Source organism: Dermacentor silvarum, chromosome 1, assembly GCF_013339745.2.
Source record: "Dermacentor silvarum isolate Dsil-2018 chromosome 1, BIME_Dsil_1.4, whole genome shotgun sequence".
In the NCBI taxonomy this organism is placed as follows: domain Eukaryota; kingdom Metazoa; phylum Arthropoda; class Arachnida; order Ixodida; family Ixodidae; genus Dermacentor; species Dermacentor silvarum.
In genome coordinates this window covers 380,007,334-380,032,939 of record NC_051154.1, presented here as the reverse complement: position 1 = coordinate 380,032,939, position 25,606 = coordinate 380,007,334, and the positions used below count along the sequence as shown (strand labels likewise).

Genomic DNA, 25,606 nt, shown 5'->3' with positions numbered 1-25,606 from the left:
CTGCTTCATTTGGAACAACACAGCCTAAAGGTGAACGCAAAATATCAGCTGTCATCGTCCTTGTTATGTGAGTATCACATAAAATAAAAGCCTGCTATACATTGCTGGTAAATTCACTGTCTATTCCTCACACGCACAGACCTTATACATAGACAAATCTGAGACGTTTCCGTAATGGATTCACGATACGCTAGCGTATATTATAATGTACTAAAACGCCTAGATTACATAAAATTTAGTCAAATGCTTTAGCGATAATTTTAGCGACGTTCTTGTCTGACTTTAGCGGCACGCTTTAAAAATTGGCGGCAACACTGGCTTGGGGTTGCGCGCACCTCTCTGCCTTGCACTTGGCCGCATATGGTTTCGTTTAGACTACAAATCTGCGGAATAAGGCGCCCTACTTCGTTGTGTAATACTAAATTGTACGTTGGAGCACGGGATCCATCCAGATTGTCGGCACAAGCGAGTGCATAAGTGAGGCACAGAAATGAGATTCCCGACACCCCCCGCATGACTCACAAGCTCAAAAGAAGCCAAACAAGCATGGTGCACCGGATTCGCCTTGGTGCTGCATTCATGAAGCGTTATAGACATGTGATTGGTTGCAGTGACACTAGCCCCAATTGTGAATACTGCCAGGTACCAGAAACATTTGATGATATATTTTGCGTTTGTCCCGCGTGCGCGCAAGAACGACAGAAACTGGTTTCTTCCATCGCAAAGGTCGATAAGAGGCCGCTATCACACAATGTTTTTTTAGGTCCTTGGCCCAAAGCAAACAGCGCAGCCCTGATAACCAGAGCCGCTATGGCCTTTCTACAAGCCACTGGGCTGCACGCACGGCTTTAGAGATGTCACAACGTTGAAAACTTGTATATACACACCTCCTCCTCACATCATCGTCATCATCATCATCATCATTCAACAGTCCTTTTCCTCCACGTCCCTTTACCCCAATGTAGAGTAGCAGGCCAGAGCAAGTCGCAGCTCAGGCCGACCTATCTGCCTTTCTGTAAATAATTTTCTCTCTCTCTAAATAAACAGGAACAAATGTGCGGGGAGGAAGAGGGGAGGCATTTGTAGCATTATCGTCACCACCGAAAGTCCTCATTCGCCATCATCATCATTGCCGCCACGTCGTCCTATATCATATGCTCCTACTAGGCATGAGTCCGTGCCCAGAGGTTAGAGTCTTTGATTAGTGCTGGAGCAGCTGGATTTGAAACCAAACATGGTCATTTTTTTCTCATACTTCGGACCTCATAGTTCCATGCAGGAGGACACACACAATGCACAGGTTTATTAACAAATAACATTACTGCGTGGCATATGTGAGCCACAAAAAAAGAAAGAAAGCAGGAAAAAAAATTAACGAAAAAAAGGAAAGACACAACTGCATACATTCACTGTGGTTCATGCTATCGCAATACAGGGTATAGTACACTCACCAGTCCTAAAGCAAGAAGGCAGATTTTTTAAATTTCTTAGTAAATCTGCAAACAGAATCACAATTCATGATGTCACCTAGTAATCTGTTCCACACCTAAACAGGGCTCCGCGTCAATGAATACTTCAAAGTATTCTGCTTTAATATTTCAAATGAATACTGCTTGTACTCGCAGAGCAGTCATACTTTCATGAAGGGAATACTTCGAGTAAATAAGTCGAATCTCTTTGTTTTGAATGTTTTTCTCATTTATCTGTGAGATACTGTTAGTGTGGGCAGCAAACAATGTATTCTTACTCTAATAAAGACCTAATCATTAAAACTTGTATGCTGTTAGTTAAACGTAAGGAGGAGCAGCTAGCAGCTATCTTCCGGCCCGGGAAACACAACTGCTGGAAAGCTCTTGCACCTATTATTAAATATGCTTATTGCACGTTAATGAATCAGTAAATGTTAACCACATATATTTTACACTTTCGACGCGACTTAGACACCAACCATTGAGGCTGTACAGAACGACGAGAGAGTCCTTTTTGGGAATAATAGTCATGCACGTATAATTGTTCAGATATTGATTTGCATACCCCATGTGTCCCACCAGGCGGGAGTATATTGTAACGATCTATCCAACTTAATTTGATGCTCTGGCCCACGCACGGTCGTATACAAATTGCAAAATCATCGACGAACAGTCTCACGGTTACACCAGTTTCGACACAATGGTGCATATCGTTCCCATAAACCTGAAATATATGGGTGCCAAGGTAAGGGAAGCGCAGTCGATGAAGGCAGACCATTAGGTTGGGTAATTGTCACGGTGCGGCATCGTTTCGAGTCAGCGATGCGCCGATTAACGGGCGCCAGAACGTCGTGGGCGTGGGAACGGCCGAGACAGACGGGTATCGCCAGTCACTCGGGCAAGCGGCCGAAAAAAAAATGTCACAGTTTCGCCCTAAGGGCTAAGCAATGAATGCGATAGCAACACAGCAATGTCATACGAAGTAAGGTGAGTGGCTTTGGTAGCAATATGAATTGTAGTAAACATAAGCTGATTAAGTAAGCAGGTGTGCTGCGGCGTAAATAGACCGACATGAAGAGAGACTCGATGGCCACGAGAAGGCGAGTGTGAAACGGTGGTGTTGATGAGAAGCGCTTCCCGTGGGCAGCGCGTGCGAACGGACACACCTGTAGCGCTGCACTGCCGACCCGGGCAGCATTGCATGTGTAGCGTGCGTTGGAAAATGTGGCCCGACTATTACTAACTAAATGAACAAGCGTGGTGTGAGCGCGCACAAACAAACATGAATAGATCACACTGAATGACTGCAGACGACTGTCAAAACACTGGCAGCAAGCGCATACGTCGCAGCAACGGGCGAAGGTACGTGCGGTCTATCGCTTCAACAGAAACTGAGCGGCGAATGCACGGCGCATAAAGGTCAGAGCCGTGTGAAGTTAAGCGACCGTGCGAGCGAGCGACGAGCGCGGTTGTTGGCAGAGTAGAAGTGCGCCCCCCCCCCCCCCCCCCCCGCTCCTTCCGGCGCTGGCTTCCCGCTTCCTTGCTTGCGCGTGGGAGATTGAGTGCGTTCGCTCTCCGTGATAGCGCACGTCCCCGCACGCTTCCGCTCGGGCATACGGCGCGCGGCGAAGATTTTATCTATAGGGAACCTCACGGCGACGGCGAGGACGACAGCGATGGCGACGCCGACGGCAGAAATCCGGTTGAAGTGTCCATATAATTGCTATCGCAATAAAAGGAGATTAAGTTTTTTTTGTTGGTGCGACCTTGACGCATGCCCCGAAAGTCATTTCTATGAACCCCTGCGTCTTTTCTGTCCCGCGCGTGCCTTGAGTGGGTTGCTGAGACGGGAGGGGTCAAGTACTTTCCAGAAACCTCGAAATACGCGGTGTCTCTCTACCGTGTCCACATAATGCTAGCAGCGTATGTAGTGTCCGAGAGTATAACGCCGTGTTGCCAGCTGCCACTGTTGCTTCTGTGCGTTTCAACGGACCCGAGCGTGTGCGTGTGTGTTCCCTCGCCCCTGATTAAAAGGGGCGCGGCCAAGACTTTGGGAGCTGTCATGAAATAATTAGGTGAACTGTCACCCATACCTGCCATTCCCCGACCACGGTAACTAGGGAAAGAAGAGGCTATTTAAGCGTAGGATTTAGACCCTGCTCATCAGTCTAGAAGTTGAGCCTGTGATTTGCTGAGAAGCAGTCGGAGGGCTAGTGCCGTCAAGTATCACCTGGGCCGCCAAGCCACGTCGGGACTCCGAGTAACTAGTTGACGTACGAGAAGACAAACCAACGTCTACAGCGTAGCTGAGGGTAATTCGCCTCAAGTTAGCTCAACCTGTTTGAGAGAAGTCGTCAGATCTAGACTCCCGGGAAACCCAGCCCAGCAATCGCATCCACCTCAACAATGTCTGCTCGCCGACATTTTTCAGGAAAGCTCTGCGCGCCGACTTCACGGTTTATGGACTTGCTGCTGCTGCCCGGCCACGCGTATGACATCGTTGGTTTTCTTTTGAACTTTGTTTTAACTAAGTACTGCTAAGTGTATTCTTGTATATTTGATTCACGCCCTGTTTCATTTTTATATCCAATAAAAATTGATAAAAATATCCGATAAAAATATCCAACATAATTCTTTGTCGTCATCATTGAGCTATATTAGGTTTAGGTGTGTTAGGCCTGGAGGGGCAAGAACGTGCTAAGAGAGAGAGATGGAAACAGCAGAAGCTGAACAGGAGGCGCAGGTCTAAATTAACGGAAATCAACAAAGAAATCGAAGAACGCTCCAGAAAGTTAAATGCGCAGCAATGGGCGGGGTGTGTAATGAGGCGGAGGGTAAAATGAGAAGGGGCATGCAAGTGGAGCCTTCTCAATAACCTATTCGCCGACAGCTACAAACCGACCAAGAGTGAAGCCCGACTATAACTATTGAAAGGTGCGTTCATCTTAACACGAAAGAAGGCACGAGTCCGCAGGACTTTGCTGACGCCCTGGCAGACACCTACATGCCGGTAGGTCGCCAATCTGTCCCGCGGGACGACCCGCCAGGCGAGTACAAGGGGACACCTCAACTCTCGCTGGATCGTCCTTTCGAAATCTCGGAGATTGTGCACGCCCTTCACGACCTAAACGGGCGTTCGGCCCCTGGCCCAGATGAACTCACAAACAAATTACTCAGAAATCAAGATGAAAAAGCCATACAAATCATTACGAGCAAAATTAACGAGGTATGGGCTGAAGGCCGGGTGCCGGACAAATGGCGAACTGCCAATGTAGTCCTCATCCCCAAATCCGAAAAACCGCTCCATGCAGAGAATCTGAGGTCCATGTCCCTTAAGCCATTCCTCGGGAAGGTCGCGGAACATGCCATCCACAATAGAATAGGATAGCACATTAACGAAAACGGCCTATTCCGCCACAATCTCATAGGCTTCAGAAAATCACTATCCACGCAAGACGCCATGCTACTCATCATGAGAGCCGTCATAGACAACAAATCCAGGGTTGTAAAAGGCATCCTGGCGCTACACCTAACCAAGGCCTTCGACACGGTCAGGCACCACAGATCCTCAACGAAATCTCCACTTTAGATCTCGGAGTAAACTTCCCCAACTATGTAAGATCGTTTTTGGATGACCGAACGGCCACCATAAACGTCGGACAAATCAGAAGCAGAAAGCATAGGCTAGGCAACATCGGCACACCGCAAGGGTCAGTGCTTTCGCCGCTTCTTTTCAACATCGCAATGCACGATCTCTCAAACAAACTCTCAAAATTCCCGGGGGTGGGGCATGCGTTTTACGCGGACGACATCACCATTTGGCCCACCAGCGGCGCGAGAAGCACTCTGGAGCAGAACCTACAGCAAGCGCTCCACACCACGGAAGCTTTCCTTACAAAAACGGGACAAAAGCTCTCCCCCAGCAAATCAGAGCTCCTCCTTTGCAAAGAAGGCACCAGGCAGAAACAGCCCCTTAGCTCCTTCACCGTTCACCTAAACACCAGGGACGGAGGAAACATCCCCAGGTGTAACACAATCAAGGTCCTGGGCATGGTCAATGTGGCTTACAGCAATGACAACGCGGAGGCACTAAACGCATCACAAAGAGCACCCTCAACTTCACCAGGGTTATATCACGGGTCGCCAGCACAAGGAACGGACTGAAATAGGACAACCTAATGAAAGCACTTCACGCCTTCATGAGCAACGTAATCAACGCCACCCCCCTCTTCAACTGGAAGAAGACGGAGCTCAAGAAAATCGACAAACTAATCAGAACAGGATTGAAAAAGGTCCTAAGCCTCCCTAGAAACACTAGCACGGAAGGACTCCTCCAATTGGGGCTACACAACACGGCAACCGAACTCCCTGAGGCACAGCGAAATGCCCAAATTAGTAGGCTCTCACTCACAAGCGTGGGTATCGAGATCTTACTAGAAGCAGGCATACAGCCCCTCTTTATGCCACCACAGAAGTCGTAACTATGCACAAACACCAAGAAGGCAAGAACCGTTGATCCAATCCCAAGAAACACACACCCGACCCACAACGAAAGGTGGAGAAAAGCGAGAGCCAAGGCAATCCTTGACAACATCTAACGTAACGAAACGCAAGTCCTCTTCGTTGACGCGGCCAGATAATGGAATCGAGGCGCCTACGCGGTCTTTGTGGTGGACGCCCATGGTTCGCTCGTCAACGCACCCACGGTAGTTACCAACTTCACTGACGAAGCAGAAGAAATGGTCAAAGCGCTGGCTCTTCGAAGCTGCAAAGGAGCCTCCGTCATTTACTCGGAATCAAGAACAGCCATTAGAACCTTCTCGGCGGCCCTCACCTCTAGGAAAGCAGCTACAGTTGTTAACAAAATCTTCTTTCAAGAAACGGGAGGAGACACCGCCACATTCCCACACATCACATGGTTGCCGGCCCACATGGCAACATTTCCGGACCTCTTGACTGTAATCCGAAGAAGCGGGCACACCAACTTGCGCGAGAACTCACATTCCGCGTCTGCGGTCTGCCGCCTCGCTTCCACCCAGCCTGGAGGAACCTAGACAACAAAGACCCGTTTGTGTCATACCACGAAATCACTTCAAATCATAGGTTAGCACGAACAATTTTCCCTCCACCTCACCCAAAGCTAAAAAAAAGCACAGGTCGTCACTTACAGACAGTTGCAGACTAGAACATACATCACACCAACAACACTAAGCCGGATGAATCCTGATCTTTCTACTGAATGCCCACACTGCGGCCACGAATAGAACAACTTCGAACACTTGCTCTGGCTGTGCCCTGCCAACGCGGGCACAGACTTTCCTGACCTGTCCTGCTTGGACTGAGCCCTCAGAAGCGCAGAGCTCATCGCTCAGCTCAAGTCTGCCCAGATGGCCCGGGCCGTCGCCGAAGGACTCTGTCTACCGGCCCGGACCTGGGTGGAGCCGCCGTTTGAAAGGCGGGGCCATTCCTTCTCCTCAGGACCTAAATAAAGTTCGTACTCACTCACAGGTGTGTTAGTTTTCCTGTCTTTTATTGCGATAGCAATTATATGGACACTTCAACCAGGTTTCTGCCATCGGTGTCGCCGTCGCCATGAGGTTCCGTATAGATTCCAAGGGCGATAAAGTCGTCGCCGCGCGCCGTATGCTTGAGTGAAAGCGCGCGGGGGACGCGCGCTATCATGGAGGGCGAACTCCCTCGCGCGCTATCCCGGAAAGCGAACACATGGTGGAAAGCAAACGCGACCGTCCCGCGCAAGGCCGTGGGGGTATGGGAGGGAGGGAGGCGGGGCGGCGCTGTGCTCCGGCGCCAAAGGCGCATCTTGCCACACATTCTCCCACGCGAAAGCAAGAAACGGGAAGAGGGGGGGGGGGCAGCTTCTCTTCTGCCAACAACTTCTTCTCTGCCCGACGGTCGCCCGCACCGTCTCTTATCTCCACACGGCTCTGACCTTTGTATGCGCTGTGCATTCGCCGCTCAGTTTCCGTTGAAGCGATAGACCGCGCGAACTTGCGCTTGCTGCCAGCATTTTGACAGTCGTTGGCTGCGGTCATTCAGTGTGATCTATTCATGTTTGCTTGTGCGCGCTGACACCACGATTGTTAATTCAGTTAGTAAGCTAATGTGTCCAAGTCTATGCAGCCGATAAAACTACTATTCCTACTCCGAATAGCTCTCTACTAATTTGCTATCGCAATCGATGCTTCGCCTTTCGGGCGAAACTGCGACATATTTTTATTTTATTTTAATTATTTGTGTATCGTTGTCAGTCGATAATTATCTTGATTTTTTTTGTTTACCCCAGACTCTGACTCTTACTGTGTTCGCTTGAGTAAGGAACGACTAACCGGCTTGTACACCCCGCCGACGACTTCGCGGCGACGGCGAACGGGTGACAAGCCGTGACAGTGATGAAATAAGGAAATTTGCAAGCGCTTGTTTGAATCAGCTCGTGCAAGACAAGTGTAATTGGAAATCGCTGGGGGAGGCCTTCGCCCTGTAGTGAACATATACACAGGGGTATTATGATGACGATTATCATAATGATGATGCCCTAAAAAGCAAAGGTGTCAAGCGCGTGCCCCTACAGGGCTCCCGAAAATACCTGTAATGTAATTAAATGTAAGGCAATGGAATTTCTCTTGTAGATAAATGCATTTATACTGGGTGTCTCAACTATGATGCACCAAGACCTAAAGAAAGAGCAATTGCGCCACTTGATTTCCGGTACAGTGGAGCAGCCGCCAATAAATTTTTCGTTACTCAGATTTAATTAGGGAATTCTAAATAATTATTGAACTCGAGAAGTACTGTCCTAATTATCAAAGTATCAATTAGAAAATTGTAGAGCCACATCAGAAACTCCTGATATAGTTTTCTGTTGCTCAATACGTGCTACCTAAAAGTGTTTTCCCAAGCATGAGAGAGGCCCGCAAATACACGAAAAATTGCCGTGCGACTTGCCGCACGAGGCACTTTGCGTGTATTCGCGGGCTTCTTTCAAGCTCGGAAAAACACTTTTATGTAGCACGTATTGAGCAGGTTGAAGCCGATCTACGCAAGTCAACTTGTATAGTAGCTGACTTGCGCACGTGGAAGATACAACGCTCATTGTTGAATCTGACGTCATCTACAACGAACAACTCAAGCGACATCTGGTTGAGCGACAATTCTACTTAAGGAGAAGCCGGACTTCCTGCCTTCCATTTGGCTGCAGAGGGTGCGGCTACTGCAACACTCCTAACTACTTCATCGAACTTTGTACAGGTTGGTCACCCAACACTTCTGTAATTATTTATAAGCCTATTGCCGCTACCACTGCTGTCATTAGCCTACTGTTCTATTCTTTTTCACAATGCCGTCATGTGCAGATCTAGGTAAAGCTACTGCAGCCCTCTGTACAGAGATGTCTTCGATGAAAGAAAGCTTGAGCATGAATAATACGCTATATAAAAGTCCATGAAAACTCAGAATGACTCTTTCACTACAGAGAACAAATCACTGAAGGATGAAAATGAACTGTTGTCGAAGTGTCTCTCAGCTCTGGAACCGTATACTCTCGCCTAAATAATGTCGATATAAAGGGCGTTTCCGAAACGCAGGGCGAAAATTGACTCGCAGTGGTGTAGGTAGCCATTGCTGATAGGATTGGCTTTGCTATCACTGAATCGGACCTTGACACCGTGCATCGTGTTTCTGCTAAAAAGGACACGAACATTATTGCACATTTTTAATCAAGAGCTAAGCGCGCCGATTTTGCTGACAAGGCAAGGGGCCAGGCTGACTACGTCAACCATCGGTTTTTCGCAGAGTAACAGCAAGCCAATTTTCATCAATGATCACTTCACACCTGATAACAAACGACTCTTTGCGCAGGCTCTTGAGCTCAAAAAAGGTACAGGTTGGAAGTACCTTTGGACTGACAACTATGTGATTAAAGCTAGGAAATCAGACAGCAGCCGCGTCTATCGCATCAATGGCCTGATGGATCTGGCAATCATTCAGTAATCGTTGAAGCAATTTTGGAATTAACCACAGCTGCTGTTTTGTCTTTTTTGCGTTGTGTTTTCTGGTCACCGAGTGAAATATTTGTTGCAAGATAAATCGCCTGCGTTCTGGTTCCTTCACGGCAACACTCGTAGCTTACGCAAGCATCATGACAATCTACTGAACTTTCTTTCCATGCTTGACCACACTATTTTAAATGCGAAGCATTTCTTGGCGAACATTTGCTACTTTGACAGTATCTATTTGGCGTGGAGCAGAGGTAGAATACCCGGCATCAAATCTGAAGGTCGTAACTTCGAATCCTACTCGAGTCCACTACATTTTCAGGCATGGAGTGGTGCCTGACAACGGCAAGAAAAAAATATATATTGCCGAGAGCTAGTGGGGCTATACTATAGTTCAGTGCAACCAAAGTAGGAAGGCCCACTAAGCTTCATCAAAGTCACTCTCTCACCAGAACAGGAATTGGCCTCCCTGGGGTAGTATTCGGCCACTACCCCCCTAATGACTCCGACAATCAACCCATGGCCCTCAGTCGCCAGTGGCTGCGGAGCACCTGACCAAGGCGGTGGTCAGACCTGCTACGTGGCAGAGGGTGCTAAGAATCTCTGAGTCCGGACAGGCCGCCAATGGAAACTGAACCTGGCAACGTTCAACACGCGCACCCTCTTGAGTGAGGCTAGCTTAGGCTATTTGAAATAGCTTAGCTATTTGAAGAATTACCAGGCATTGCCTGGGATATTATTGGCCTTGGTGAGGTTAGAAGAACTGGTGAGGCCTACGCAGTGCTGACTAACGGCCACGTCCTCTGCTACAGAGGTCTTCCAGATAAGAGCGAATCCGGGGTAGGATTTCTAGTCCATAACGACATAGCGGGCAACATTGATGAATTCTACAGGATTAATGAGAGGGTAGCAGTCGTCGTAACAAAGCTGAATAGGAAGTACAAAATGAAGGTAGTACAAGCCTACGCCCCAACCTCTAGTCACGATGATGAAGAAATAGAAAAGTTTCATGAAGATGTTGAACTAGCAATGAGAAAGGTGCCAACTCAGTATACATTAGTCATGGGCGACTTCAATGCAAAAGTAGGGAAAAATCTGGTTGGTGAGAAAGCAATTGGCAACTACGGCATCGATGCTAGGGATGGAAGAGGAGAGATATTAGTAGAATTCGCGGAAAGGAATAGGCTCCGAATAATGAATACCTTGTCTTGTACTTAATAGCGCATAAAAAGGGGACGAGGCACAGATGGACGACGCGGACACAGCGCTAACTTCCAACAATCATTTATTCTACGAAGCACTTCACATATATATAGTTAACAGATAGCAGCGCACGCAAGCGCATAAGTACTGGTTTTTAACACATGATGGTAACGTGGCATGTGTAATGGAAAAGATGAGATCGAAGATGAAAAAGGTGAAAAAACGATTAAAAAAGATTTTAACCAATTTTTCTTGTAGCGACAGATTAGGATGCTATCTTCATCACGCCACCCTCTGTACCTTGTTTAAAAAATCTAATTCTTTTTTCGAAAGATCAATTGAAGGCGCGCTAACACAAGCTTCCCCCAAACTGGCGATTTTCGCCGCTTCAATGATCTCACGTGTTGTTTGCATTGGGCTTCTTCCTATCGCTGTGCACTGCTTATAAATGGGACTGCACCCATGCTTTCTACAGTGGAAAGCCAGATGGCCCACTCCTCCAGTTCGCACGTTATTTGCGTGTTCACGCAGCCTATCATTTATACACCTTCCTGTTTGGCCGATGTATTTTTTGCCACACGACAAGGGTAGTTCATACACGATATTGTTCTCACAATGAACATGGCTTTCCTTGTGCTTTGTCTGGCAACGGGGTTTTAAAGAGCCACAGTAGCTGGCCTTGCACAAGTTGGATTGTGGCTCTTTAAAACCCCGTTGCCAGACAAAGCACAAGGAAAGCCATGTTCATTGTGAGAACAATATCGTGTATGAACTACCCTTGTCGTGTGGCAAAAAATACATCGGCCAAACAGGAAGGTGTATAAATGATAGGCTGCGTGAACACGCAAATAACGTGCGAACTGGAGGAGTGGGCCATCTGGCTTTCCACTGTAGAAAGCATGGGTGCAGTCCCATTTATAAGCAGTGCACAGCGATAGGAAGAAGCCCAATGCAAACAACACGTGAGATCATTGAAGCGGCGAAAATCGCTAGTTTGGGGGAAGCTTGTGTTAGCGCGCCTTCAATTGATCTTTCGAAAAAATAATTAGATTTTTTAAACAAGGTACAGAGGGTGGCGTGATGAAGATAGCATCCTAATCTGTCGCTACAAGAAAAATTGGTTAAAATCTTTTTTAATCGTTTTTTCACCTTTTTCATCTTCGATCTCATCTTTTCCATTACACATGCCACGTTACCATCATGTGTTAAAAAACCAGTACTTATGCGCTTGCGTGCGCTGCTATCTGTTAACTATATATATGTGAAGTGCTTCGTAGAATAAATGATTGTTGGAAGTTAGCGCTGTGTCCGCGTCGTCCATCTGTGCCTCGTCCCCTTTTTATGCGCTATTAAGTACAAGACATGGAATACCAACTCGCCCAATCTTACGCTCTTTCAAATGAATACCTTCTTCAGAAAGCGCAGCAACAGGAAGTGGACCTGAAAAAGCCCTAGTGGAGAAACAAGGAATGGAATCAATTTCATAATCTCTGCCGATCCAATCATATTGCAGGATGTAGAAGTGTTAGGTAAGGTAAAGTGCAGTGACCATAGGTTAGTGAGGTCCACGATTTCTCTCAATTTGTAGAGAGAAAATATGAAGTTAGTCAAGAGGAAACAGTACAACCTAGAGGCAGTAAGGGTAAAAGCAGACCAATTCAGGCTGGTGCTCGCAAACAAATATGCAGCGTTAGAAAAGAAAGATAAAGACGATATAGAGGTAATGAATGAAACCGTAGTTAGTTTTCTCTTAGTTTTTATTTAGTTAATTTATGTATAGGACATCTTAAAATCTGTGTTAAGGAGTTACCAAAATCTTAATTTTGATTATTCAGCTTTACCATTTTGTTCGTTGTTAGGTGCATGTTTTATTTTATCCAGTGTGGCCAATCCCCCTCGTGGGTACGAGCCATGTTTTGAGGCAACAACAACAATAACTAGGTTGATCTCAGAAGCAGCAATTGAAGTGGGAGGTAAGGCACCAGTGCAACCAGTAGGTAAGCTCTCCCAAAAAACAAAGGACCTAATAAAGAAATGACAAAACATGAAAATGTCCACCTCAAGAGATCAGATAGAATTCGCTGAACTGTAAAAACTGATCAACAAGAAGAAAGTAAGGGATATTCGAAATTATAGCGTGGGAAAGATTGAGGAAGCCGCAAAATATAGACGCAGCATTACATCAGTAAGAAGAAAGCTTGGCATATGACAAGGCAAGATGTATGCACTGAAAGACAAGCATGATAATATAATCAGCAATTTCGATGACATAGTAACAGCAGCGGAAGAATTCTATACTGACCTGTACAGTGCCCAAAACAGGGAAGCTTCTTTCATTCGAAATAGCGATGAACCGGATACAGAGGCTTCTTCTATACCTAGCGATGAAGTTAGAAGGGTTTTGAAAGACATGACCAGGGGAAAAACTGCTGGAGAGGATGGAATAACAGTAGATTTAATCAAAGATGGAGGAGATATCATGCGTGAAAAGCTTGCGGCCCTTTATACGAAATGCCTCACAACTTCAAGTGTACCAGAGAGCTGGAAGAATGCCAACATTATACTAATGCATAAGAGGGGAGATGTTATAGAATTGAACAATTATAGACCCATTATCTTGCTTTCAGTATTGCATAATATATTCACCAAGATAATTTACAATAGACTCAGGGCAACACTAGACTTCAGCCAACCAAGAGAACAGGCTGGCTTCAGGAAGGGATATTCTTCGATGGATGATATCTATGTCATCAATCAGGTAATCGAGAAATCTGCACAGTACAATCAACCTCTCTATATGACTTTCATAGATTCTGAAAAGGCATTTGATTGAGTAGAGATACCAGCATTCATAGAGGCATTGCGTAATCAAGGAGTACAGGAGGCATACGTGAATATCTTAGCAAACATCTACAAGGACTCCACAGCTACCTTGGTTCTCCACAAGAAAAGTAGAAAGTTACCTATCAAGAAAGGGGTCAGGCAAGGAGACACAATCTCTCCAATGCTATTCACTTCATGCTTAGAAGAAGTATTCAAGCTCTTAGACTGGGAAGGCTTAGGAGTGAGGATCAACGGCGAATATCTCAGCAACCTTCGGTTTGCAGATGACATTGTCCTATTCAGCAACAACGGAGATGAATTAAAGAAAATGATTGAGGACCTTAATCGAGAAAGTGTAAGAATTGGGTTGAAGGTTAATATGCAGAAGACAAAGATAATGCTCAATAGCGTGGCAAGGGAACAAGAATTTAGGATCACCAGTCAGCTTCTAGAGTTTGTAAAGGAGTACGTTTATCTAGGTCAATTACTCACAGGGGACCCTGATCACGAGAAGGGAAATTACAGAAGAATAAAATTGGGTTGGAGTGCATACGGCAGGCATTGCCAAATCCTGACTGGGAGCTTACCATTGTCGTTGAAAAGAAAAGTGTAGAATCATTGTATTCTACCGGTGATAACATATGGGGCAGAAACTTGGAGGTTAACAAAGAAGCTCGAGAACAAGTTAAGGACCGCACAAAGACCGATGGAACGAAAAAAATTAGGACTAACGTTAAGAGACAGGAAGAGAGCGGTGTGGATCAGAGAACAAACGGGGATAGCCGATATTCTAGTTGACATTAAGCGGAAGAAATGGAGCTGGGCAGGCCATGTAATGCGTAGGATGGATAACCGGTGGACCATTAGGGTTACAGAATGGATACCAAGAGAAGGGAAGCCCAGTCAAGGTGGGCAGAAAACCAGATGGGATGATGAAGTTAGGATATTGGCAGGCGCACGTTGGAATACGCTAGCCCAAGACAGGGGTAATTGAAGATCGCAGGGAGAGGCCTTTGTCCTGCAGTTGGCATAAGATATGGCGGATGATGATGATAATGATGATCTATCTATCTGGCCACCTACGACTTTGTGCTCTCATGGTCGTTTCGTTAACTTGGTATCTACTAAAATTGGCATACTATGACATGAGTATATGACGAACATAAATGATATGTCATGACATGCATGTCATATAGGTCATGAAACAGCCGCCTACGTCTTGGTGCTCTCATGGTCATTTCGTTAACTTGGTAGGTACCAAAATTCGTATAGTATGACAGGAGTGTATGATGAAAATAAGTGATAGGTCATGACATAAATTTCATGACATGCGTTTTATGTAAGTCAGGATAATGACCCAGCGAAAAAGATTGACACTCAAAAACCACTGAAATGGGTTCGGACGTGCGTACTAAGTGAAGGAAACACTACGGGATGCTGGTAGAAGACAGAGTCATGAGCATGACTCAGCAAAATGACTATGACTCAGCGAAACAAGATTAACACTCAAAAACCACTGGAACCGGTTCTGACGTGGGCACTAAGTGAAGGAAACACTCAATAAAGATGTTAGAAATCCAATGCATGCGCATTACTCTGCAAAATGACAATGACTCAGCGAAAAAACATTTACACTGAAAAGCCATTGAAATGGGTTCTGACATGGGAACTGAGTGAATTAAACACTAAGCATGATTGTAGAAGTCATAGTCATGAGCATGACTCAGCAAAATGGCAATGACTCAGTGAAGAAAGAATAACCCTATAAACCACTGGAATGGGTTCGGACGAGCGCACTAAATGAAGGTAACACTAAAGGATGATGGTAGAACTCATAGTCATGAGCATGGCTCAGCAAAAATGACAATGACTCAGCGAAAAAATATAAACACTCAAAAACCACAGGAGCTGGGTTTGAATGGGGTACTAGGTGAAGGAAAAGGCTAAGGTTGATGGTCGAAGTCATAGTCATGACCGTGACTGCGCAAAAATGACAATGACTCAAAGAAAAAAGATTAACACTCAAAAACGACTGAAATGGGTTCGGACGTCGGTACTAAGTGAAGGAAACACTTAAGGATGGTGGTAGAAATCATAGTCACGAGCATGACTGTGATATGTGAAGTGAGCGAGGCGATGCGAACATGGTGCGTAGGATAGCCAGGAGCAAAAGAGGATGACAAAGATGAAGTGCTGCATGAGTTTGACTGAAGCGCGCCGAGCGTAGCAAGAAAAAAGCAACATCTAAAGAAAGGTCTACGAGAGACTAGGACAAAAGAAGAGGAAGAGAAGAACGGAACAGCGGGTACGTGCCACGGTTTAAGATCATCATCATGATCGTGAAAGAGGAAGAAGACACGTCGGCGGCACACCCATATTTTTGGCTGAACTAGCAGCGATTATCTTAGCTCTGCGGAAACTTCCTTCAAATTACTCAACAGTGGTTATATTGACTGATTCACTGTCAGGATGTACATCGCTCACTTCATCTGCAGACACTACTATAACCAATACATTTAAATTGTTAACCCCTCCTAACTTAAGTCTGGTACGATTGGTATGGGTTCCAGGCTATCGTGGTATATTCCTAAATGAAATGGCTGACACACTTGCGCGGATATCTCTTGATGGACCAGTTATGTCTGTCATGCCTACTTTGGCTTATGTCACTGCGGCTAGGTTTATGCAATTTTCCCTATAACGAGGTTCTACAAAACTGAAAATCCAAATGTCGTAATTTATTCTTTTGTCCTTTTCGTGGGACAATAAATGGTGCCCCACACGTAGATTAGAGATCTCCATAACAAAATTACGCTGCCGAATCCCACCATAAAATTTTTACCTACACAGGTCCGGTCTGGCACCGTCCCCTCTGTGTCCTACCTGCCAGGAACCCGAAAACATTGACCATATGCACTTTCTATTATTTTGTCATCGCTTTAGGAATCAGAGGAAGAAATTCGAATTTTCATTCCGTAAATTGGGTATTTCACTAACTACTGAAAATATTCTCTCCTTCGGGGCTTCTTCAATGGGCTTTAGCCACAGGAACATCTGCGTGGCCCTCTGTGACTATATCTGTGACACAAAAAGACTACCCAGTTAATTCTCCAAATAAATAATTGGATAACTCATTAAATCGCTAATTGTTTCGAAATTATTCTAATACCACCAAAATTTTTGTGCTGTTTTTATACAATTACAATGATTTTAATTCTGTCTCTGCCCTGTAAATCTCTTTCCAAATTATCATAAACACTATACTTCACCCTGATTTACTTTTCCGTCTAGTTTTTTTTCCATCTCCCCCTTCCATTTAACCTTTAAGCGCCGGCTTCTTGGCCAATCCCCGTAGTGAGTAAGCGCCACGGATGAGGATCAAGCAAGCAAGCAAGAAGTGAAGGCGGCTAGGGTGCAGAGGTATGAGCTTGACGTGTGCTTGGACCCGGGCTCACGAGGCCTCTACCTGGCCGGCTCTGCACTTGCCGATGACCCGGCGTCTTCCCACCGCAGGCTGCGGTTTGCCCAACAGTGAGCGCTCTCCGGAAGCTGGAAGACGAGGCGCGGAAGAATGGGCTGCCAGGCGACTGGGCCTGGATGCCTAGGCCTTCCATTCGATCACAAAGGACCTGTTGGAGAAGGTCGAGGCAACCGTATCTGACCTCCTCTCAACGGCAAGACCTTGGTTGAGCCAGCGACACATCGACCAATCGAGACTTGCTCCCTTCGTCCGACCCTAGGCTTCATTTTGCTGGTGCCAACTCAGCATGCACTTCTGGACCACCAACCCCGCCTATAACTGATGAACGCACGTTTTACTTCACGTGACCTCCGCTTGTTTGCTACCCGTAGGTATCTTACTGAACTCTAGCTTTGTTCTTGAACTTATCCGTGTATCGCGTGCTATAACTGTCGTTGTAATCTTTTAGCATTGTTATTACTAGTCCGTGTATATAAGAGAGTGTTATTTTCTATTGATAAATGTTTCCCTTGCGTGTGGTTTGCAGCGAGCCTTGTCTTTTATTGGAAGCACCAAGGCGCGACCCCTTGGATGCGTTTTCTATCACACTATATATATAATTAAAGAACCTTAATCATCACAATAACTCAGCGAAAATGACAATGACTCAGCGAAAAAAAATTTGCACTATAAAACCACTGCAATGGGTTCGGACGTGGGTACTAAGTGAAGGAAACACTAAAAGATCGTGGTAGAATGAAGTCATAGTCACGAGTATGACTAAGGCTTTGGCCCTTTGCTCTCTTAGGTGTAGCTAAAGGGACTCCTGAGGACTCATGACATAAATGTCACGACATGCGTGTCATGCAGGTCATAAAAGAGCCGCCTGCTTCGCATAACATCGATTCATACAAAGCGTGGGATCTGCCGTTTTTTTAAATATGGTTATCGGGAACCTGGCTAGCATCAGCTGATGGCAGTTTGTACGGTCTGTCCGGATACAAATCTGAAATGAATAATCGCACTTTCTACCGTAGCGGCGGGTCAGCTGTTTCATCAGATCATCATTACCCTAAGTTCGATGCTACAATCTTGCTTTTGGGCACTTCTTATGCGACTCCATCGGGCTAGACCGCAATTCTCTGCCAGTCAGTAATAGCTGCATGCACTATAGTAGGTGCTATGTATCGCTCGCCGTCAACCTAGCTTGTGGAACTTTGTTCTCAGCTTCGCGCGCAGCCGCGTCTCGTGGGAAGCGGCCCGCATACTCCAAATTTGTGAGGACGGGGACTCGACGTCACCCTCGCAACAACAAAACTCTACGGTCTTCCTCCTCTGGACCCCGGCACACACCGACGTCCCGCTCGCGGGCAACGAGGCGGCCCACGCCGCGGCTCGAGGTCTCACTCGCCGAGCCGTGGCAGATTACGGGGCCGCCATCTCCGCCACCGAGTGCGGGGCGTCGGATCTGCCGGATCCAGACACTACGACAGACACGCTGCAACAACAAACTGGAAGCCTCGACTGATGCGTGTAAAGCGTGCGGACACAGAGCAACGCTGCGACACATGCTCTGGGAATGTGCCGGAAACAACGGTATTAAAACCGCCGCCGTTCGCGACAAGCCTATAACGGCAGACGTTACTAGATTAAAGGAAGCTTCGAGCTCGCTCATTCCCGCCGTTGCCCCGGCTTCTGGGGCTGCCGGGAACCTTCTCCGTCGGCGTCACCGCCGCTGGGAGGCCGCCCTGAAAAGTTGGGGGGCCGTCCGGCAAGCCGAAGATGCTGCCCGAGTCCAAGGACTTCGAGCCGTCACTTGAGGCCACTAAAAGCAAAGTGCAGGCTCTTTAAATAAAGTTTATTTTTCCTTCTTCTTCTTCTCAACTTGGAAATATATTACATGCATTATTGAATGAAAATAAAAATTTTATAATTTGCGGAGAGTAACATTATTATTCTCGATTTCAACAGTCAATCTTGCTTTATGTAAATTCTGTACTTAGCTATGGCTTTTCTTCCCTAATTGAGACTCCAACAAGGCGCGATCTTTCTTCAACGCTGATTGATCACATATTTTCTTCATTCGATTCTGATTACTCTCCTGGAGTAATCGATAATGAAATAACTGATCATTACCCCTTGTTTTACTGCCGAGGTTTTGAAACAGTTAGCACTTATAAAGATATGTTAAATCTTCCTTCAAGAAAACACAATTTATTCATCAGGTCGAGACCCCAAACTGGGGTGTCATACATATGGAAGGTTGTCCTGAGAAGGCGTTTTCTATGTTCTGTTTCAGAATTACTAAATGCATTGATCAGTGCATACTCCAAGAAATGATTGGGTCACAGATGTCATATTGCGTTACACAAGAAAAAATAATCTTCACAAAAAAGTTAAGTCGCGATCCTTTACCATAAATTTGAGAAATCGCTTCAGTTCATATTCAAGAATTCTTTCTGCCGTTCTCAAGCACGCAAAACGATACTACTACGAAAACAAAGCACTTAAAAACGGAACTATACCAGGTGGATCTGGAAACTAATTAGGCAGTTTCTTGATAATGTTACGGGAAGGAAGAAGCGTACTAGTATTTGCAGATGGGTTTTAATGGCTGTGTATAGAAGCAAAAACCAAAATCTTCTTCGTCGTCTCCCAGGCCACCAACCATGTCCTCTTTCCACATTATACACTGTGACAATACCCCCGTCGGAAGAAGCGCCTTACTGGTGCGACTCACTGGTTCCAGAAAGGAACGGTTTGAGGCCGCTGACGTGGATGATGTCAGATAGATGTGAAGGCACCGTAGCATCCAGTGGAGACACTTCATATGTGACAGGCGTCCCCTGGCGGAAGATGCGATAAGGGCCGGTAGTATCGCGAGAGGAGTTTCTCCGAAAGACCGAATCGTCGAGATGGAGACCAAACTAGCACAAGAGAACCATGGTTGGTATTCGACGTCGTGGTGGCGCTGACGGTAACGGCACTTCTGACGTGTCTCTGCAGCAGAGAGACGAAGACGGGCAATGTGACGTGTTTGGGTCGCTGTGGTTATGACATCACTAGCGTCCTCTGTCGGCGAGTCGAGTGTGGTCGAAATAAGGGTCTCGAAAGGCAAGGTCGCTTCACGGCCGTATAGAAGGTAGAAGGGCGAATAACCAGCTGTGTCGTGGCGCGAGGAATTGTACACAAACGTGACAAATGGTAGAGCAGTGCCCCAGTAGCGGTGATCAGAGGAAACATACATCGCGAGCATGTCAGTTATTGTCCAGTCCAGGCGTTCAGTAAGACCGTTAGCTTGAGGATGGTAGGCTGTATGAAGCTTGTGTTTAGTAGCACAGGATCGAAGTAAGTCGTCGATGACTTTGGCATGAAAGTAACGTATATATATATATATATATATAGAACATTCAATTTCGCTCAATCAAATGACTGTGTTTCATATGTGCCTTTCTCTACACCGCAGCGAATCAGGTATTCAGGTGCGTGTGGAATATACATCGTGGACGTATTTCTGCAAAGCAATGCCATGGACGAGGTAGCCTAGAATAAAGATATGTTAAATCTTCCTTCAATATAACACAGTTTATTCATCAGGTCGAGACCACAAACTGGGGTGTCGTATTTATGAAAGGTTGTATTGAGAAGGCATTTGCTATGTTCTGTTTCAGAATTACTAAATACATTGATCAGTGTACTACTTATTCACAAGAAACGCATTGGTATTCTACTCCAAGAAATGCTTAGAACACAGATGTCATATTGCGTTACATGAGTAAAAATAATATTCACAAAAAAGTTAAATCGCGATCCTTTCACATAAATTTGAGAAATCGCTTCCATTCATATTCAACAATTCTTTCTCCCGTTCTCAAACGCGCAAAATCATACTACTACGAAAACAAAGTACTTAAAAACGGAAACTATACCAGGTGGAACTGGAAACTAATTAGACAGTTTCTTAATAATATTACGGGAAGGAAGAAGGGTACTAGTATTTATAGATGGGTTTTAATGAGTGCGTAGAGAAGAGAAAACGAAAATCTTCTTCGTCGTCTCCCACGCCACCAACCATGTCCTCTTCTTTCCACATTACATACTGTGACATTACCCCCATCGGAAGAAGCACCTTACTGGTGCGATTCACTGGTGGATTTGAGGCGGCTGACGTGGATGATGTCACATAAAGTTGAAGGCACGGTAGCATCCAGTGGAGACACCTGATATGTGACAGGCGTCCCCTGGCGGAAGATGCGATAAGGGCCGTAGTATCGCGTGAGGAGTTTCTGCGAAAGACCGACACGTCGAGATGGAGACAAAACTAGCACATGAGCACCTGGTTCGTATTCGCCGTCTCGGGGGCGCTGATCATAACGGCATTTCTGACGTGTCTGTGAAGCAGAGAGACGAAGGCAGGTAATCTGACGTTTGGGTCGCTATGCTTATGACATCACGAGCATACTCTGTCGGCGAGTCGAGTGTGTTCGAAAGAAGAGTATCGAAAGGCAAGGTCGGTTCACGGCCATATAGAAGGTAAAAGGGCGAATAACCAGCTGTGTCGTGGCGCGAGGAATTGTACGCAAACGTGACAAATGGTAAAGCAGTGTCCCAGTCGCGATGATCGGAGGAAACATACATCGCGAGCATGTCAGTTATTGTCCAGTTCAGGCGTTCAGTAAGACCGTTAGCTTGAGGATGGTAGGCTGTATGAAGCTTGTGTTTAGTAGCACAGGATCGAAGTAAGTCGTTGGTGACTTTGGCATGAAAGTAACGTCCGCGATCGGTGAGATGTTGACGAGGTGCGCCATGGTGTAAGATAACGTCGTGAAGCAATAAATCAGCGACGTCTGTAGCGCAACTGGCTCTTTTAATGGCAAAGCGGGTGGTATAGTCCGTAGCGACGGCAATCCTCTTATTTCGAGTTCGTCAGTGCGTCACCTGCAGAGATTTATGGTATATCTCCGTTTTCGTACGTCCTGGTGGTAAGCAAAAAAAAGAATATATATATATATATATATATATATATATATATATATATATTTGACTACCCATATCGCTCAATCAAATGACTGTGTTTCATATGTGCCTTTCTCTACACTGCAGCGAATGAGCTATTCAGGTCCGTGAGGAATATACATCGTGGACGTATTTCTGTGAAGCAATGCCACGGACGAGGTAGCTTAGAGTCCTGTTTCTCCTAGGTAGAGCGTATATCATGCTTAAATGCTGTGTAAGGAAAGTAAACACCTCTTACGACGTCAAAGTTCTTTGTTTTTCAGTCGTCGCAAGTCGCTTAGTGAACAATCGGGGCAAACCATGAGGCGTATAGAGCGCGAGCTTCAGCCAGGCTCCGACCATAGTCTCACGTGCTAGTAGTACTAACAATCTCGAGTGGAAGCATTGTCGCCTAATTTCAGAAACTGCATTTGAAGGTTTTAAGTTATTGCGGGCGTCCTCCGTGAGAGCTGTGCATAATCACATTTCAAACTATGCTTACCCTGCACCCTGTACACGTCGTATCCATATCGTGCGAGGATCGACGCTTTCCACCGACTAACGCCGCCGTGCACAAAAACCCGTTGTTTTGTACGTGTGCTGTTTCATCGTTGAAGCTGCCGATTAATTTGCAAAGCCAGCGGCAATTCCTCGGGAAAGCCTTCTTGCGCTGGTGATGGTCAAGCGTGAACCCAAGCACCACCTGTTGCTGCCGTAGCACGAGGTCACGGTTTCGATTTGCGGCTACCGTGAGCGCATTTCGATGGGACGCGGAATGAAAAAAAAAAGAATCACTGGTGATTTAGCAGTAAATGCGAGAGAAATGCGTTGCATTGTGTCGGCACCTCTTTGAAGTTACGGATCCGTGGTTTAAATTCCGTTCAACACATCGCAAAGGGTTCTTTCAGGCGCTCAATCTTCGAGAAGCGAAGTGCAAGTGACGGTGGTCCGTCCGGCTGCAATTGTCCCAACAACCATACACTCCCAGTTTGCTTAAGTGGCGCCGCATTTAGCTGCCTCAATCTCTATGGCAAAGGCACCGCTGAGCCTGTTGTATTCAGAGGATTGAACCCATATCAGTTCATGGATTCGTTGACCAAAAAATAAAAAGAAAGGAAAAGATACAGCACTACATAGAGAGACACAAATTGGGTGCTGAAGGACAGAATAAAACTACAGAACATGAGAAGCACATAACTGCGCGAATACGAAGATGTTACGAAAAAGAAATATTGCATATGAGAATATACAGTACGTACAATCGGGTTACAATAAAATGTCAAATGGAAATTAAAAAGGAAGAAAAAATAACGAAATATAACGGATCGCTGCGTGGCGGGCTTTTAAATATGCCGTCGCCTGAAAACTCAGCACCCAAAGATGACAACCATGCTAGCGAGGAAACTATATTACGTATCACACTTTTCTTTATTACGTATCACACTTTTCTTTCGGAAGCGTGTTTCTGGCTCCATTGAGCGTAGAAAAATGATTAGTGAAACACAGAATCAAAAGGGACATGGATAGAAAAATCAGGCAATTATTATGGGCAAATGAAAAAAAAAACAAGAATAATAAAGAAACACAGAAAGAAGAAGAAAGCTAAAAACGGAAGGCTGCCCTGATAGAAATTCTATTTAAACATTCTTCCCTTTTTTACTTCTACATGGCCGATCCCCCGAAATGGGTTGAGCCATACCTTTAGGTACCAAACCCAACCAAACCTGTGCCTGGTTCACAGCACACAACCAGAAGTAGCTAAGGACCAGACTCTGTGCTAGTGTTGGTGTGCCTTCCTATACGGGAACCATATACAGGAACCTTATACGGTGTAGTGTAGGTCATTGCATCCTAAAGGAGGCGCGCCTCTAGTTGGACACATACAGATCCTGCCCGTGACCTCCAAGCATTGCTTCGCTCAGATCACTCACCCAACCTTGCATGCTGTGAGACCTGTAACAATCGCCGCACGAAAGCGGTACTCATCGGCCGTTCACGTCGTGCCGGTCATCGCTGCGGCCGTCATCTTTACGGGATGGGCTCGTACGGCAGCGCCCATGCTCAGACACAGAGGTGCATCAAACAATGTGGGGCGTTCCGTGTGCAGAAGGCGCCGACGCCAGCGACACTGCACCACTCCCGCTCTCTCTAAGCGCTCTTCGCTACACGCAGGGCACTAAGTACACTTCTGGATTGCCGGCAAACGAGTACCGCGGATCGGTTCTCGCAACGCCGTATTTGTGCGCATGCGCATTACAGGTAGGGACCACTGACTCTCTTGTAGCATGACTTTTTCATTCGTTGTAAAGTGCTGGAACTCTTCTTCGGCACGTATGCGGAAAAGAGATGCTTTGAGGCTGCGTTTGTAAGCGGCGGAGAGAAATTGGTTAACGGCTGGGGCCACAAGCAGGCACGCATGATGGAAGATGGACGCGTGGCACTTCTACGACAGAGACCTGCACGGCAGCGCCATCTGCAAGAATGCCACGGTGCGGATAAGAAGTGCAACACTGCTTTCCGTATACGCTCTCTAATATGTACCCCTGCGGACCAGCGTGCAATGCTTTATTTTAATTATTGTTTGACTTCGAACACTTAAAAAGAAAGCGACCAAGTTCGGTCGAATCACGTCGCTGCAAATGAATTATCTGCCCAAGCCAACATCACTTGCAAGACAAACGCAAGCAATTCATTCACTAATTACACTAAATGCAATAACTAACTTCCTAATTACGAACATTGAGAAAAACGTTTGCACTGGAAGGTTGAAGGGAATAGTAATAAGAATCTAGTTTCGTTTTTCTGCGTTTTACAATAGCCATGTCGACCGAAATAACTGGCGTCAAATTCAGTTTTTCTGATCACTCACACGGCAACGCGAAGCCCGGCTCGCGGTGCAACCCCCCTGTGACGTAGTAGGGAAGCGTAAAATAAAGCTTTGCCCATCGATCTCTATTTAACGGGCAAGTTAGGCGAATTATTTGACGCTGGTTAATTCAGTCTCTGCAAGGCGATATCGAAATCTATAAACCATTAAGTAAACTCTTATGAAAATTCCCTTCAACATTCCAGTATAAACGTGTGCCGTAATATTTGTAAGTAATAAATAAATAATGCATTAGCTTAATTATCGAACGAATTGCTTCAGTTTTTATTGCAAATGTCCGCTTGGACCAATAATTCATCTGTATAGTGACGTGATTCGAGTAAACTTTGTGGCCTTTGTGACTTCTTGCTGGCTGCATCCATATACGATCTGAAAAGCATATATCGCCCCCCCCCCCGCCCCCCCCCCAAAAAAAAATTGGGCTGAGCAGCTGTGTCAACTTTCCGACGCAGGCGTGCTATCTAGGTGGTGTTGAGAAGGCAGACCCGTCATAACTGTTAATCAAGCGATAAAAACCTGTAAATTGCTTAACTGAGTTGAGCGTGTAGCACTGAAAAGTCGATACTGGTACATGAAAACATCTGAAAATATATTGGAATGGGCCATCACAAGTGTACTATAGCATAGACAACGAGAGCTAACTGACGGTAACAGTTCAGAAACACTGGACGGCGCACGAACTGTAGGGGACGACAGGCACGAGTCCTCGCCTTGACGATCGATGCTAATAAAATAACAATAATAAAACGGGTGGTAA

The 25,606-nt window shown here is 46.0% G+C and overlaps 1 protein-coding gene across 1 annotated transcript in view; it reads left to right on the top strand.

Annotated features, from left to right (window-relative positions):
• Positions 1-25,606, top strand: part of LOC119445925 (laminin subunit gamma-1-like) — a 472,050-nt gene that overhangs the window by 218,838 nt on the left and 227,606 nt on the right. The window contains 1 exon segment of the mRNA XM_049663167.1: positions 22,087-22,168. The gene's annotated coding sequence lies outside the window, so the exon portion shown is untranslated.